This window comes from Euprymna scolopes, chromosome 3, assembly GCF_053919585.1.
Source record: "Euprymna scolopes isolate OS-2025 chromosome 3, ASM5391958v1, whole genome shotgun sequence".
Taxonomy (NCBI): Eukaryota; Metazoa; Mollusca; class Cephalopoda; order Sepiida; family Sepiolidae; genus Euprymna; species Euprymna scolopes.
This window is the reverse complement of record NC_136484.1, coordinates 146,732,299-146,750,434: the sequence shown is the minus strand read 5'-3', so window position 1 is coordinate 146,750,434 and position 18,136 is coordinate 146,732,299. Positions and strand designations below refer to the sequence as shown.

Below are 18,136 nucleotides of genomic sequence, written 5' to 3'. Positions count from 1 at the left end.
ATGAAATTCTTCTCAACACAATAGAGCATTATGGGAATTTAGTCAATGCGAATTGAATTTTTGTTTCCCTGTAGTTTTTTTAATACAATGTTGAATATATGAATTATTCTCTTCCATTTTTTTTTTTAATAAAATGTCGAATATACTAAAAGTTAAAACAAATTTAAAATCAGCAGATTTTTGTTAAAAATTGGTCAATTATGTACTGATTCAACACTTTTTTTTCTTTTCAGAAAAGAAGTTCATTCTTTGAGTGACAAATTGAATAAATTGTCATTTCATATTCCACCTTTTTTTCTGCTTGCTTTTTTAATGCCTTTTTTTACACTTATTGAACCGGAATTTCTTTTTTTTTTTTTTTTTTTAACTCCATCCATATTTAGCTTAAGTGCTATCGTTTTCCTCATGTATATTTCAGCCTCAGTTTTTTTCCAGTTCAATCAATTACCTATTGTTATGTGTCTCATTATTTTGGTACAAATCATTTCTTTATTTATAAAAGTTGATAAAAAGCATCCATATTTTCCCTTGGAACAGCCTTTCAGCTCATTTCTAACAACCTTCAACTGGAATATGTACATTATTTTCTACTTATTTTTATTTTTACCAAAGATCATTCATGTGGAATGGGCCTCGAAGGAATTTTATGTAGTTTGGAACTAAGTGATATGTTATAATTATGGAGCAAACTCAATGCTTAAAAAAACTAAATGAAAGAATGAGTAAAAGAGAAGTTTGGGGAAATAATGTTAAATATCTGAAGAATAGCAACAAAGGTATATGTTCAATTATACATCAAGATTTGCCTATGTCAGTCTGTTTATGAGAAAATGTTTTTCAATTCGTTTTGCTAAAGAACCCACAATTTTGGCTAGACACAAAGTGTAGTATCTGTTCTGGATACTACACCTTATCTTTTCCTGTCTTTTTTATACTCTTTTTCACCTCGAGCAAGACATATTGCTACTTGGAACATAAGAGGCTACTATTTTGGATCATGTCTAAAAGGGGAGTGTTAAAAGTTTAGCATTGTTAGTACGGTCAGGGAAAAGGAGGGAATTCTAAAGTCTAGCAGTCCAAGGGAAGAAACTATTAGAATAGAAAGCTTTCTTGCATCTAGGGATCTCAACAGTGAAGAGGTGGGATTTTTATGCTTGTCAGATTAATCAGAAGTATATACGTCGAGGAGGCACTAGTGTTATGAACTCATCAGAGCACGTTACATTAAAGTACTTGTTAGACAGGCACAAGGATGCAACATTGTGGCAATAGGAGAGAGATTGGACCTATTAAATTTGAGACTCTTTTTTTTTTTTTTGTACTCTATCTAATAGTGAGAGATTAATGGTAGATGCATCAGCCAAGACGTAACAATAATATTCCATTCATGGGCAAATCGTGGTTTTGTAAAGATATAGGATACTATCGAGTTTGCCTAATTTTCTTGCAGGGTACAGGGAGTCTATCTTTTTAACAGCAGACTTGACAATATCCTCAATGTATTTGTTCTAATTCATGCATGTATTACTAAGTTCATTGAATATTTCATTATGCAAACTGTTATGGAGATTTTTTTTTTATTGATCGCTTTTTAGTTAATGATGATAGTAGTAGTAGAACTAATAGCAGTATTTATAAGCCGAGCATACAAGGTCCCCATCCACGAGTGAAAAACGTGCAAACAGACGAACGAATTTGGGGTAATTTTACCTCTATAATGGCCCCTAGGGTGGGGTGGGGGGACTTAAGTTATTCTAAAAAATCTGTTCTGGCAAAAATTTACTTTCACCATGACTAATGTTTATGCAAAATTTAAAAACTCTCCAAGGCATGGTTATTGAGAAAAGTGTAAACATACCAACGCACCAACAGGAGTGAATTACTGTATCCAACCCCTCCTTTGTCCCGGGGAGGGGGTCGTCAATAATTGAAATCTTGAAATCATATTTCACTTTGTTACACATCAATAAAAATTAGATTGATTTATCATTTAACTAAATTCTTTGTTTTCATAAATATTAGATTCTGTGCTTAAAAGAAATAGATTTATTCCTGCATTTTATAGTCGAACCTAAAAAATCAATGTACAAATTGAAGTTTTATCTGACATTAATTGCAAAAAAAAACTAAAAAAACTGCGGCCATGATTATTTGCAAGTATAGTTTTTATTTTGCATATGTATTGTATACGTTAAAAGAACCAAATGGATATGATTAGTACAGTGTTTCACTTCCATAATTTCTACATAAGAAAAATGAGTGGACGTTTATTCGGATTGCTTACATTTTATGTGCAGAGGAAGGCTTATTCTCAATAACTTATAATAATAATAATATAATAATAATAATAATAATAATAATTTATTTAACTTTTTATAATATAAAAAATGTATTACCTCATATTAATATTATTATTATTAGTAGTAGTAGTTGTAGTAGTAGTATCATTAGTAGTATTAATATTGTTCATCTACCTGTTTGACACACTTCACGGTACAACAAAAAGTAAAAGAAGAGGGAGAGAGATATGTCTTTTTATTATCGATTAATTTTGTCTTTTATTATCGACTAGCGGGGAGGGGGGCACTCGGCGTTGCTCGGGTGTTTGTAGGTGTGTGTGAAAAAACCCCGAAATGTGAAAAAAAAAACAGGTGCCGTGAAAAAAAAAAACAAAAAAAAACGAAGCCTTCACGACGCGCAGTTGGAAAATAGTAAAGCGTGAGAAAAAAAACAAAAAAAAAAAAAAAAAAAAAACAGGTGCGCGTTTTTGATTGACGCGACGGCGATAGCTATTCAGCAGTTAGCATTTTGAGCGGGGCAGTTTTTAATGAGGTCAATAAATCGGTTTGTTTGTTTTTAAAAGATTATTAGAGGGAGCGTCTCGTCTCGAAATGAAAGCTACCGTCTGATATGACGAAGTCGACATTGACCAAACGTTACTTAGCTCTCTAGAGACCACTGGCTTTCGGCCAGTGATTAGAGTCGAGTTTCGCTTTTTTTTTTTATACCGAAAACCAAATGTAATGCGTGCCGATGCGGGAACGTTTGAAAGTCAATAAAATTAAATAGACAGGCGAGCTCCGTGGTTAACTGTGAGATATTACAATTTATGGATGATATAAAAAGTTTTAATAAGTTGTGAACCGAGCGAGCGCTTCTCTGAAAGAAGCCTTTTGTGGACATTGACGAAAAGCGTACATACATACATACATTTTCGCTTTTATATATATAGATTAGTTTTTTCGTTTTTGTCATCGATTAGTTTTGTCTTTTGTTATCGATTAGTTTTGTCTTTTTTGTTATCAATGAGTTTTGTCTTTTTGTTATCGATTAGTTTTGTCTTATTTTCTATTAGTTTTGCTTTTATTTTCGATTAGTTTTGCCTTTTATTTTCGATTAGCTTTGTCTTTTATTTTCGATTAGCTTTGTCTTTTTTATTATTAACTAGTTTTGTCATTTATTATAGGTTGATTTTTTTTTATTATCGATTAGTTTAGAATGAAATTACCAAGTGATGGCAAGTAAGTGAGCTGACTAGTAGAAAATAAATTCTGAGGAAGAATGCTTATAAACACCTTAAGCAGATCTTCGAATGATGTAGAGTTCTGCAAAAATGGAATTATGAGTTTGGCTGAAAGAAAGCAACATTGTAAATTAAGTTAACATAGGATTTTTATTTTCACTTTAACTTATTACCTAATCTTGTATGTAATACTATGTTGACCTACATTTTCATGTAATCCTAAAAGAATAAACAACGTTGCTTAAGAATTATCTGTAATCGTTTCCCAATAGTATAACATATATTGCAAGCGAAATAACTTTGTTTCCATTTTTCATACCTGGAAGAGAAATATATTTTGTTTGGCATTAGAAAAAAAATGTCTTATTCCTAGATCAAGTTGTAGTATTTTATGGAAGCCAAACATGTGAAAATTATTTATCTGTAATGATCTATTTATTTAAGGTCTTTAATTTTTTAAATTTGTCCATGTATGTGAGATTCTGTTCATTAGTCAGTTGCATTCCCATTAGAAATAGCATTTTCAGCATGAAACTTGCAGATTGAATGTGTGTATGTGTGTGTGTGTGTGTGTGTGTGTGTGTGTGTGTGTGTGTGTATTTCATTTATTTAATCTGCAGGTTTCATGTATTTTTGGAATATTTAAAAAAATATATTTTTTTTTATCTCCATACACCTTTTATGATAACCATAACTTGAATTTGTTTTATTTTATACTGTAGTTTATAGTAAGTTACAATCATAGAATTTCAGAAAAAAAACATGATCTTCAGCATTTTAAACTTAATTCCGTAAACTTTTTTAAGAAAAAGCCAAGTTTAATATTATCATTATTATAACTAATTCCTTTTTTTACTAACAGCTCATGAAAGCCTGAAGGCCACTTAAGGACAAGGGTTAATGGTTTGTGTGAGATGAATGGTGAGACAAGTAGTTTAATACATTGTTTGATCAGGTCTAAATTTGATTGCTTAATGAAAGTAGTTAGTTCTCCCTCACTGCAAGAACTGTGACACCAGGGTCAAAAAGTGGGATTGAGAAGTTAGCATCCCCGAGGAGAGGCACTCTGTTGTTAATATTGAACTTGGAAACGACCCTGCTGTAGTCAGCTAAAAAGCAGTCTTATGGTATTGCATTCCACAGAGGAGCAGTTCTTGGAAAGAAACTCTGCTCATGGAAGTTTCATTTAACTCTAGGTACACAGAGGGAGAGAAGAAAATATTTTGCACAGGTTGTAGCTAGAGTTTTTGTTATGAATATGTTACAGAGAACCATAGATTAGAGTTCAGTCAAGCACATACCATGAAAATAATGATAGAGTAGAGAAAGACTAGTAAAGTATTTTCTGTGAGAAAAAGGCTATAGGGAAAAGAAGGAGACACCCCCCACTAGATTTCAAAATCAGTTTTGTACTCTGCCAAGATAGGAGAGAGTACTCTGAGTAATACCTCACCAGATGTTGCAACAGTACTCCATCTTAGGTTATATCTAGCTCTTATGTAGGTAGAGGATTGCATCAAAAGTGAGATACTTTCTGAACTGGTAAAAGTCAGTTTGAGCATCTTATTAAAACAGGAGGCCTCCAAAAAGAGATCTTCATCTATCTCAGCTGTGGAAAATTGAGAATCTAAATCTTGGTGGTGAAAGGAGGGAAACTTAGTCGTAGATGTAATAAAAATAATCGGTCAAATTTTCCCCATTGCACAAAGTCAGGAAAAGGGAGAAAATAAGCTTTATCATTAATACTCTACAAAGTTCTGACATAGACAGTTGTGTCATTTGAAATAGAAACAAACATTTTTAGAATGTGATTTGAGAGATCGTTGATGGATATCAGGATCCTTGTGGCACTCCAGTGTTGATACAATATGCTTCAAACTTCTCACTAACAACTACTTTTATGAACCTATCAGTGAGAGAATGGTTAAGACATTTCCAGATATTCCATAATTAGCAATCTTGTGAAGTAGACCTTTATGTCAAAACCTATCAAAAGTACTTAATATATCAAGAGCTATTGCTCTAGAAATATAGCCCCCTATCAATAGATCCGCTGATCCTGGATGATATTATAGTCAGCACATCAGCTGTTGATGATCTTGCAGGATAGAATCCATATTGCTTTTCACCAAGTATATTGACTTTTGCTGAGGTTTTTTTTTGTTTTTTTTTTACATGGGTGTAACCACTTATCAAGGCCCAGAGGCCACTCGAGGATAAGGGTTAATAGGTATACATTAGTCATTGTGATTTTAGCATAATAAACAGTGGGAATTTTGTAACTTGGATTACTTAGGGGGACGATTCAATTAGAACTTGTTCACACTGGACTTTTTTTTTTTTTTCATAGGTATCAACACATTATCAAGGCCAAGAGGCCACTCAAGGATAAGGGTTAAAGAGTGTACAGTAGAAATTGGACAATATAATAATCATTAGTAATGAAAATTTGTTAAATTTGATAACTTATATGGAACGGCTCATCAAGAACTTATTTACGTTAGACTTGAACACAACCATATTGTAGTCAGCCGGAAAGCAGGAAAACGGAAGACAATTCCACAGGCGTGCAGTTCTAATAAAAAAACTTTGTTCATAGAATCTACGTTTAGGTTTAGGCACAGATAAAGAGTGGGGGGAATTATTGATAGTGTTTACAGCTAGACGAGTGTTTCTTGTGAAAGTTTGGCGAGGGGGGACCATAGATTGAAGCTCAGTCGAACACTTTCCATGAAAATAACGATACATCAGAGACAAACTCACAAAATCTCTTCTGTGAGATAGAGGTTGCAAGGAAGAGAAAAGGACATCTCCTACGAGGCTACGAAGTCTATTTTGAACTCTATCAAGGCAGGACAAGTCCTTTCTAGCAGCTCCTGCCCAGATGTGGCAACAGTATTCAATCCTTGGACGTACCTGGCTCTTATATAGATAGAGAATTGCATCAGCAGTGAGATATCTACTGGATCGATAGAAAGATCCCACCATTTTTCCAGCGGCCTTGGCAACAGATTTGATGTACGTGTTCCATTTAAGATCAGGAGTAATGGTCAAGCCCAGAAGCTTGTCAAAACTTGAGGCCTCCCCAAGACGAGAGCCATTCATTTTAATTGATGCCAGATGGGGATCAGAATGTTGATGATGTAAAGAGAGAAGCTTGGTTTTAGATGCATTAAAAGTAACCAGCCACTCCTTTCCCCATTGTACTACATGCTACATTGGAGAGAACTTGGTCGTTTACTGTCTTAGATGTGCTACCATAAATGATCAGGAAAAGAGTTGGGCCCAGGATGGACCCCTGAGGGACACCGGCATTAATACTGTGGGCTTCTGATTTTTGCCCCTCAACTACTACTCTTATGAACCTATCAGAAAGAAATGATTTAATAATTGAGAAGACATTTCCAGCAATACCATAGCTAGAGATCTTATGAAGTAAACCTTTATGCCATACCCTATCAAAGGCCTTAGATATGTCAAGAGCAATTGCCCTAGAAAGATTACCTCCGTCGAGAGATTTGCTAATCCTATGAGATATAACTGTAAGCACATCTGTTGTAGATCTAGCAGAACGGAAACCATATTGAGTGTCACTAAGAAGGTTATTTTTGTTGAGATGGTTGATTACTTCTGTATTTAACACAGATTCCAGCAACTTACTCATGACGCACAGGAGACTTATTGGCCTGTACTGAGAGGGGGATGAGCGATCACCTGAATTCTTAAATACAGGACATACTGATGAAATTTTCCAGGGAGATGGGAAACTATTCTCCTTAAGACAATGTTTAAATAGTTTTGTAAGTATGGGCGCTAGTTCAGGTTGAAGTTTTTTGAGTACTATAATTGGAATACCGTCCGGGCCAGTTGCTTTACTGGAATCAAGGTTTTTGATTAGCTTGGCAACATCACGTACAGATATACGTATATCACATAGTGTGTTTTCAGATACAGGAGGAAATATTGGGGGTTGGCGGCCTTGATCGCAAAAGGTAGAATTAGCTGCAAAGTTCTTGACAAAGGTGACTGACAATTGATTTATTACAAATTCTTTTTATGACACAGAAGACTGATTGGTCTGCAGTGATATATAGAAGACTAATCTGAAGTATTTTTAAATATTGGGAAAATTGATAAAGTTTTCTAAGGTGATGGGAATCATTTCTGATTTTAACAACGATTTAACCTTTGTAAAAATATGAGGTAGTTCCAGTTGTAGTTTTTTAGGCACTATGATTGGAATATTGTCAGGATACCTTGCTGGCATCAAGGTTCCTGATAAGTTTGGCAACATCCCAAACAGATATATCGATGCCACTACAGTGTTTGCAATCATGAGGTAGGAGACCCTGATTGCAGGGGGATCATCTCTGGTACGCTGATGATGCTGATTGGAATAGAGATCTTGCATCTGCTAAGCAATTTTTTTTATTTGCCAAAACTTGTGGAAACCAAGTTTCTATCTACCACTCTAGGTTTAAGAGATTGGCATAGGCCTCTTTTGCACATTCTATAACCCTTTTGCAGTGATTGTAGGTAGTTTTAAAGAGAACTTCAGTTTCAGAGCATCTATCTCATGGAAAGCAAATAGTAATTTCTGTGAGAAATGGTGATGGTACATTCAGGTGCTGTTTGGTTTCTCTTGGAATTTCTTAAAGGTTATGGAGCTTTCAATACTGATAAACTAATCCATTATATGAAATACCATGCATTTTTTATGCGCATATGTTTATGTATTTTATGTATGAAATTTATTCCTAAACTAATTAACCAATTATTTTGAATTTTCGAACACAGCTACTAGGTGTAAAAGTGAGTAATATTGGGTATATTAAGTTTAAAGGATTATACTAAATGGAAAAATGTAGATACTTTTGATTTTAATGAAATTTTATAAAAACAACTTTGTGTATGTGAGTTTCCTATGGATTTCTAAATGGCTGGGTCGATGCTTTTAAAAATTTCACACAAATGTACTTTATGTATGTGGCAGTATTCTTAAATAGGTTTTGTATCAAAATGTCTTTGATGAGTATCGATAAGCAAAAAAATCTGATGAAAGCAGGAACAGGCGATTTTTGACTGAAGTTAATACCATATGCAGCCTAACATCATAAGTACATTTGAGAAGTTTTATTACCGCAAAAGCAGAAAGGCTCAGCATATAAAATCAACAGTAGGTTCTTTGATATGACAGGAGCACATTTGAAATGAATGTTTCTGTTTAGAGTACAATTGAAGCATGATCCTTGACTTTTGCATTTTAAACTTTAATTCAAGCTATTATATAAAAATAATTTTATAAAATCTAGAGTAGATTCTCTAAAGTTCAATGCAAACTACAATGTATTGTGAACTAATTCACTGGGGGGGGGCATGTAAAGCTTCCTTCCGGTGCACCATTGTGATTTTGATTGAAAAATGGGCTATTTCATTGATTTCGATGACAAAGTATGGAAGGGTAAAATATTTATTGTTCCTCATCCAATCCCAGGCAACATAGGGTCTCCCTGTTAGTCAATTAATAAATATCCCCTGAATTTTCCCCAGAACAGTTTTGCATCACTTTAATGCAACTTTACAAGAATTAAAATCAATATATAATGCTATAAAACGTTATTCCAATTGTGATCATAATCCATGATTATTTCTAAAATTTAAGTTTTAAGCTTATGGAGTCTTAAGAAATTGAAATTCAGAGAAAGTTATTTAATTGGGGCCATATTCCAAATTTAATGTAAATCTGAAATATATGAATTAAATTAAATAAAGCCTATTATTATCCACGCTTAAAAGTAGCAGCTGTTTAAAAATTTATAATGATTCATTCATTAGTTTAGGAGTGAATCATACATACAGAAAGATAAACATATGCACATATATAACCTTACATATAAAAGGCACTTTGTGTGTGTAGTGTGTATGAGAGTTTGTTTCCTATGGACTCTGAAACGGTTGAGCCGATATTTTTGAAATTTCACACAAATTTACTTTGTGTCTGGGAATGTTATTAGATAGGATTTGTATTGGAATGCCCCCCCCCTCCCAATAAGCATAAAAAAAATCAATAATCAAAAAAATCTAATTAAAGAAGAAACAATCCGATTTTGATCAAATTTAACGCTCTGATACAGTCTAACATCACAAGTACATTTTAGAAGTTTTATCACTGCACAAGATGGTGGGCCGGTTGTATAAAATCAACAGTAGACTCTTTGGTAAAACAGAGACATGTTTGAAATGAATGTTTCTGTTCAGAGCACAATTGAACCATGATACTTTTGCATTTTAAACTTTAATTCAAAGCATTATATAAAAATAATTTTATAAAATCCACAAAAGGTTCCCTACAGTGCAATGTAAACTACAATATATTGTGGACTAAACCACTGCAGTCCCGTGCACCATGATGGATCCCTGACTAGTGAGTGTGTGAGTGTGAAATGGCACTAACCCTATTTCGGTTTTACCGGCTTCCTCCTAAGAAGGAAGTTCCATGGGAGTATGAAATTCACAAGCGGTCCCCAGTCGCATGTATATCCACGTTAGGGGAATTGACAACATTAGGTTTTTGCAACTCTTGCAGGGAGGTCTCAATGTCCTCCTACAATTGCTAAATTGGTCACCTATTTAAGTGATGACCAGGCTCAATGTTGCTTAACTTCGGTGATCTGACAGGAACCAGTGTGTCAATGTGATTATGCCATATAGACTAGAGCAGGCAACCAATCCATTTGATTGATATGTGTGCAATTTCACTGATTTTGATGACAATAAAAGTATTGGAAGTGTGGAACATTAGTTGATCATCATTTTAACGCTGGAAACGTTGGGTCTCCCTGCTAGTAAATAAATATATATATATATGAAAATTTTAGCATTTGAATTGTGATCTTGTGTACTATAGATTATAGAAAATCTTATTTTTATTAAATCTATTTTATAATCGAAATATGACTTCCAGTTTATTTTCAGACATGGAAACAAAAAAAAAAAAAAAAAAAAAAAAAAAAATAGACTACTAGAAATAAAAGTGCATATATTATGAAAACTGGTTATTGGTTTTGTTCTATGGCATAATAACCATTTTCGGGTGATTTAATGCTGAATCTAGTAATTTTAGAAAAAGCTTTTATGCTTTTAGTTTTTTATATCTTCCAATATTTATTCATAGTGTTTGGTTTAGATGTTTTGTTTTACAGTATAACAACTTTTTTTTCGGTTTAAGTATTGCTGAATCCAGTACTTTTTAAAAAGCTTTATACTTCAAGTTCTTCATACCTTCAAATATTTATTCATGGTGTTTGGTTTGGTTCTTACAACACAGGTTTTACAGCTTTTTTCCTTTAACTGCTAGATTTTGGAATTCGTTCCCTATTTCCTGCTTCTCCGATTATACCAAGATCTAGAAGTTTAAATGTAATGTAAAAAGATAACTTACTGCTCAACTCCCTTCTTATAGTGTCTTTGTAAGTATGATCCCTAATTTACAGCAGTTGCTTATGTCTCTACAGGGTGAAAAAGAGTAAAAAAAAAAAAAAAAAATCCTGGCAATTCTAGGACTAGTCAGTTGCAATTTGATTTGGTCACAAATACATTGTAAAAACTGTAGCTGCCCCTGCTTGACAAATTGTCACAAAAAAAAAAAGAAAACTCCTCTAGCTACAGCCATTATCAACAATTATCCCACTCTCTATCTGTGCTTAAATCTAAATGCAAATTGCATGGACAAAGCTTCTTTTCTAGAACTGCCTGCTTATGAAACTCTGTATCACTAGTCTGCTTTCAAGCTGATTACAATATGGTTGTCTACAAGTCCAATGCAAACAAGTTCTTGTTGAGCCATTCCCTCAAATAATTAAATTGTTCCTAATTTCAACAACTAATGATCACTATGCTGTTGTATCAGTAATCACCATACACTCATTAACCCTTATCCTGGAGTGGCCTTTGGGCCTTGATAAGTGATAACAAAAAAAAAAAAAAAAATGTTGCAGCGGTACATAAATTCAATATCAGCTTTAACTATGATAGGCTGCATCTTCAACTAACTGTTCTTTTTCAGCAAGTTGTTAGAGGCTTCAGTGTTAATAAGTTTCATGCCTGAGAAGTTCATGACTGAATCAGGGTGATCAGAGAAAAGTTTGCTAAGAACAACAATCATAGTTGCTTACGTTATGAATAGGAGTAAACAAATGATATTGAAATCCTTAGAAATCCTTCCCCCATGAATTTGTGATAACCTGCCTTCAACTAGAAATCTACTCTTTGTACCTATTTACAATGCCTCTCCATAGAGCAGAGTTAGACACCAGGGTCGTTTTTTAACGTGGAGAAAAGGCGCAAAAATAAAAAATTGTCTCAGTCGTGAAGGACTGCTCCTCCACCGAAAGAGAACAAGAAATGGAAGTGCAGCATCTGAAGACCAGATACTACACTTTGATCTTGGTCAAACGGCCAAGTAGTTGTTGTAGCTACTCTTTGTAAGGAAGCTAAAGTATTTGATTTTGTCTTAAGTATAACAAATATAGAATTACACAATTTTAATGAAATTTTCAGTATCAATTTAATAAATTATATATCTTATAAGGGGCAAGACATTTTATGATGCAACTTTATTGAGCTCGTTTATCCCCATCCTGCCTCCCTCAAATGGGAGAAGGTTGCTTGACAATAGGTTATCGAAAAGAAGAAGAAAAATTAAGAACACACACAGAATAGCAGCTTTCAGTGTATCCACTTCTTTCTTATTTTCTTCTTTGTTCTCTTAACCAGCCAAAAAGAGTTTGCTCTTAGTAGCAGCAGCAATATTTGTTTTAATTCAATTGAGTGGTGACGTGAGCCCTCAGATAAATAGAGCAGCAGTCTAAAACAAAATATTACTGATGACAATCAAAAAAACAGACGTGAATGATGTAAGCTGTGCAGTATCCAAAAATGGTCTCTCGTCTGAGCAAAAGATGTCACTCTTTTTATTCAACTCTTTAGGACTACATAAAACAAAACATTTTGCATAATCGCGTACGTTTGACGATCATCTTAAAATTAGACAGTTCTCGGTTTGTTCCAATGTGTAGCCATTGTTTATTTGTAGAGAGTGCATGTTAGGCTGCTTATCTTGGTGTCTCTATAATATCGCCTATCTTTTCTATAGAACTCACAGGAGCTGTATTTAAATAATAAAAAATAATAAAAATTGAAGATATAGGAATATTGAAAAACACACACACACAAAAATACTTTAAAAATTGTTTTACATAATTTTCTTTTTACATTTTAAGGGAACACAAAATAAAATTCAGGTCTCCAGAGGTCTACTGAAATATCTGTTCCTTACCAAAACCAGAATTAGACTTCTCAGGTCAGAGTGTTCGAATAAAGTTAGGGCCAGCTCTGTCTCAAACCAATCATGAACAAAACTAGTAGCAAAGTTGACCAATCAACAATCACCATTACATACTTCATGAGGAAAAAACCCCAAATAGCTTTAAGATGACATTCTGTAATAAAGTAGATGAATATTTCTCCAGTCTTGTTACATATTGGGAAGATGTCACTTAAATGTTATAAAGTGAGATTTGAAACAAATGCCCTAGAAGAGGAATATTCTGGATGAATGAAAATTGCTTAGGCAATTCTTTCGGCGTTCCTCGTAGAGGTGCCTCAAACAATTAGCAACAAACTAATTATTTCTTCAAAGAGCGAGAAGTTAAAGTCTGTCGGGTTGGATTTTTTCGAACTGCATAGAACCATACTTCACACCGACAGAGAACTAGACACACTAGAATATCTCTGTAGTTTGATTTTGGTATGAACCCCGTCCTCCAAGTGGTAATGTAGCTTAACAATTGAGGACACCAAATAAAGGCTAAAGATTATTTGCCAAAGCTAGGTGTATAAAAGTTGGCTCATATCTGAAGTAAATGCATTCAAGAATAACCTTCAACACAGTGGTACGCAAAGGTCTTCTACTATTTTTTTACTCTTTATTTACCCCAAACAAGGCATATTGCCACTAGATAGTAAAGAGCTATTATTTGGTACCATGTCTACAAAGGCAATATGTAGGGAGCTGAGCAGCGAAATATCTCTTCATGGTACAATTAAATTTCTGCATGTTAGTACTGTCATGGAAGAAGAAAACAGGGAGGGAATTTCTTGGCCCAACCTCTTCATTGTATGTAAAAAAAACAACTCAAGTATAAGTCCTAGTACTGAGGAATATTGAAAAAATGCAGAGTTTGAAAATGATTGGATACCCTGGACCATCGCCATACCCCCTCCCCGCCCCCTGCACATCTGCATATCACGGATCAGATAAGAGAAAGAAGTGCAAATAATAATGGAGAACAAAAGACATTCCATCAATAAGCAAAGATTTGAATAGTCAGAAAAAGTTAAGTGATTTCTATAAATAATATTCAAAAAGAAATTACAGATTGATATCTACTAAAAATACATAAAACCTACGAGTCAAATCCTAGAGGAGCCACGTGAAATAAGAAAAATAACTAATATCTGATTTTCCAAAAACAGACATTTATGGCTGTCTCGTAAAATTCAACCCATCAATTTTCCAGTTTGGTCTACTGCTTTGATGACACTGGCCACTTTAAGTGTAAAATGACTGCCGCACAGAAAAAGTGACAGTGAGGAATCTCATCGTTTGTTAAGGTACAACTGAAACCGAGCCGCTTTAAAAAGTACTAATACAATTTACTCTTGTCTGACTACAGCTACTGCTGCTAAGACGGCATGCTTGGCTAAGGCACATTGAATAGTTATGAGGAGACCTAACGTTGAACAAGTTAGATTTATTGAGTGTGCGTGTCGTCACAAATGCAAACAAACAAATAATGCTACAGGCAGTGGAACAGGTGGATAGCAGTGTTGTTGTGTGTAAACAGGTCGCCAAGTCAGTCTGGTCCGACTTTTAGCCGATACTTGTGCATTTAACGAACCAGACGTAACTCAGCATTTGCTCGGCTTTGTCCGGCGTATGATGTCAACAGCCCGATAAAACCGAGCGTTGCCGATAAAATAAAAACAATGCTACAAAATAACTGTAAAATGAAATTGTAAATGTAGGAACATCCAAAAATAAATAAATAAATAAAAAGCAAAAACCTACCGTTTATTTATATATTTTTTTATTATTAGTATTATTGTTTGAAATTGTTTTCTGTTTGCAAAAAAACATTTTTTGTAAACAAATAATAGTTAGTAACCATTATTTTTTTAATGAAACGTTCTTACAAATATCATTTTTGTTGGTTATTTTACGTAAATAGTTGAAAAAAAAAAAACGTTTCATTAAAAAAAATATATACATATTTAAAACATATAATAGTAATTGTTTTTATTATGAAACGTTTTTTCTTCAACTATTTACGTAAAAAAAAAAAAAAAATAAGAAAAAGAAAAAATCGTAAGAAAAAGGAAAGGAACAAAACTTCTTTCTTTTTTTCCAGGAACATATTTTCTCAGGAGGATTATTGTGGACGGAGATGAGATAGCGAATGTGATAGGAAGCTCCTTACCAACCGGGTAGTTTTCGGCGATGTGGAGTCAAACGGCTGCCTACCAAACTTTTGTTTGCACATAAATTCTAAAAGATATGTGTCTAAAAGTTCCCGGTTGGTTTCATATTCTCGTTTATCGCGCTGTTTGCTTCCTTCCATGATCTACATGATTTGTTGTTGCCTGTGTTATGGGATCTACAAAATTAAGGCTGTGGTGGTGGTTCACTGTTAAATGGTGATACCCTATTCTCCCACTTTGCTGTAAGCCCTCCAACAGTCTGATATGACCGTGGTCCCCGGCAGAATGTATTTTCTTATTAGTGTGAAGGAGGGTTTCGGTATTCCTATTTGGTACGTTAACAAAAATAAAAAAAACTCTCCTTTTCGGCGGGGTCGGCATATCCACTGAAGACTCAGACTGGTGTTAGACGTCTGCCGACGTTGTGTTTGAGGCGGTTGAAGAAGACAGACGCGTCGATTTCAACCGTATGGCCTGGGCCTCCTATCTGCCGGGGATTTCTGAGAAAGTAATCCCGGCATATATCTCGCAGGAAATTCTTCCAGTCCACAATTGTGTGGCATGACCGCAACCCACATTCGCGCTGGAGATTCCTAGTCGCCGCCATCTCGAAATTCTTCTTCTTCTTTTTTTTTTTTTTTTTTTTTACACAGTGGTCACCACTTATCAAGGCCCGGAAGCCACTCAGGGATAAGGGTTATTGCAAGTACATTACGTTAGTGTGGAGATTTGATGAAGTGTTTACTTAAGGGGGCAGTTCATTAGGAATTTGTTAACGTTGGACTTTAAGACATCCAAGTTGTAGTCAGGTGGGAAGCAGGCCGACAGAACAGAGTTCCACAGGCGTGCAGTTCTAAGAAAGAAGCTTTGTTCATGGAATCCATGTTTTGATTTAGGCACAGATAAAGAGTGGGGGAAATTTTTCACAGTGGATTCAGCTAGACAGGTGTTTTTCGTGAAAGATTGGCGAGGGGGGACCAGAGAAAACTAAGCGTGCAGCATTTTGATTGGCTGATGACCATGTTTCGTCAGACAGCAACAAAACCCGAGCTGTTGACGTCATGCGCCAGACAAAGCCAAGCAAATGCTGAGTTACGTCTGGTTCGGTAAATGCACAAGTACCTATAAGCCGTTGAGGAAAGAAAAAAAAATAGATAGTGGCCCAAACAGCTGGCTTGAAGTTATACAAAACAATCAAAATAATAATCTGAATAGACAGGCAAAAGAGCAGCCAATCACTAGTAATAGCAGCAGATTAACATCTACAAATTAGTAACCTGTGATCTAATTATTATAGACACACACACATATATATAGTGTTATGTTGTATCAAAGGATTAAAGGAGTATCTGTTTTGATGTTAATAGTAAGGATAGGTGGTAAAAAAATATTCTTATTTAATAATTTAGATATTGCATTGCATGCATTCAGGAAGCATTCTCTCATTTAAGCAAATACTCTTCATCCTCATAATAACAATTCCTCTGCTTAATTATGCTTTTTTTCGAAAAATAAAAATGTGCAATTATGCAGTAGAATTCTGTTATGCTTATATATATATATATATATATATATATATATATATATATATACAATATTTTATAAAAGGAACTTTGCGTATATATGTTCGTTCCCTATAGACTACAAAACGGCTGATTATAATGAAATTCTACATGAAACTACTTTATGTACCTGGCAGAGTTTTTAAATAAGTTTTGTATCGGAATGTCTTCAATAAGTATCAATAATCAAAATAATCCGATGAAAGAAGGAACAGGCTATTTTGACTAAAGTTAACACCTTAGACAGCCTAACATCACAAGTACATTTGAGAAGTATTATTACCACACAAGCTGAAAGGCCCGACAGTTAAAATCAGCAGGTCCTTTGATATGACAGGGGCTCGTTCAAAATGAATATTTCTATTTAAAGCACAACTGAAACATGATATTTGATTTTTTCATTTTAAACTTTAATTCAAGCCATTATATATAAAAAAAATAATTTTATAAAATCAAGAGTAGGTTCTCTACAGTACAATGTAGACTAAAATATATTGTGGACTAAGTCACTACAAAAGGCATGTGAAGCTTCCTCCTGGTGCACCATGATGGGTCCTCAACTAGGACAAGCACTGGGTCGATTTGTGTGAAAAATTATCGATTTCACTGATTTCGATGACAACACGATTTTGTATTTATTATTATATTTTACCCAATATATAGTAATGATTGAAACAGTTAAAAAAAAAAAAAATGACTTGTGCACCACCACCAAGAATTGAAAGCAAAACGCTTAGCTTACAATTTACTTTTTCCTTTGACGTTAATGCCTGAGCTATGAAGACATGTTTGCTGCAAGGCTAAAAATTAAAACACGAACCAATAGCTATTACGTTACGCATGCATATTTGTAATGCCGTCGTTCGACCTTCACCTGGAAAATTACATTTTTTTTTTTTTTCACACTTTTGCACAGATTTTCCCCGGCTAAAACCCAAATATAAAGTTTTGCATGGGTTCAAGTACCCTATATTTGAAGTTTCATGTCTGTAGACCAAAATCTGACAGAAGAGTTTGGTAGGCAAAATTTTTTAACCAAAAATATATACGCATAAAGACCTTTGTGTTTACTGTAACCTTCTTACATAAATATTATGCAAATATAAATCATCTAGAATATTTGTATGAATATAATTACACATAATGATTAACTAAAGATGATCATTCCATAAGAAAACCGAAAAAAACTAATAGGGAATTAATTAAAATTAATGTTTAAACGAATATGCAAATTAGCTAGATCTTTTGCAGATGAATGCAATTCCACGACCCATATATAACAAAGTTATATTTTCTTTTTAAATAAATAAAAAAAAAAGGGGTTTAAATATGAATATCAATACACACACAAAAAAAAATTCTAGGAGTAGAGATATATACATACATATACTAGCATGCCCCACGGCATTGCTTGGTTGTAAAATATAAATATATTTTAATTTCTACAGATTTCGTATAGAGCTAATTCTTTATTGATTATTATATTATATATTGTATTATATAGTAGTGA

At 34.0% G+C, this 18,136-nt stretch overlaps 1 protein-coding gene across 1 annotated transcript in view; it reads right to left on the bottom strand.

Annotated features, from left to right (window-relative positions):
- The window catches only part of LOC145259709 (meiotic recombination protein SPO11-like), a 1,082,117-nt gene that overhangs the window by 430,925 nt on the left and 633,056 nt on the right, over window positions 1-18,136 (bottom strand). The gene's annotated exons all lie outside the window — the stretch shown is intronic.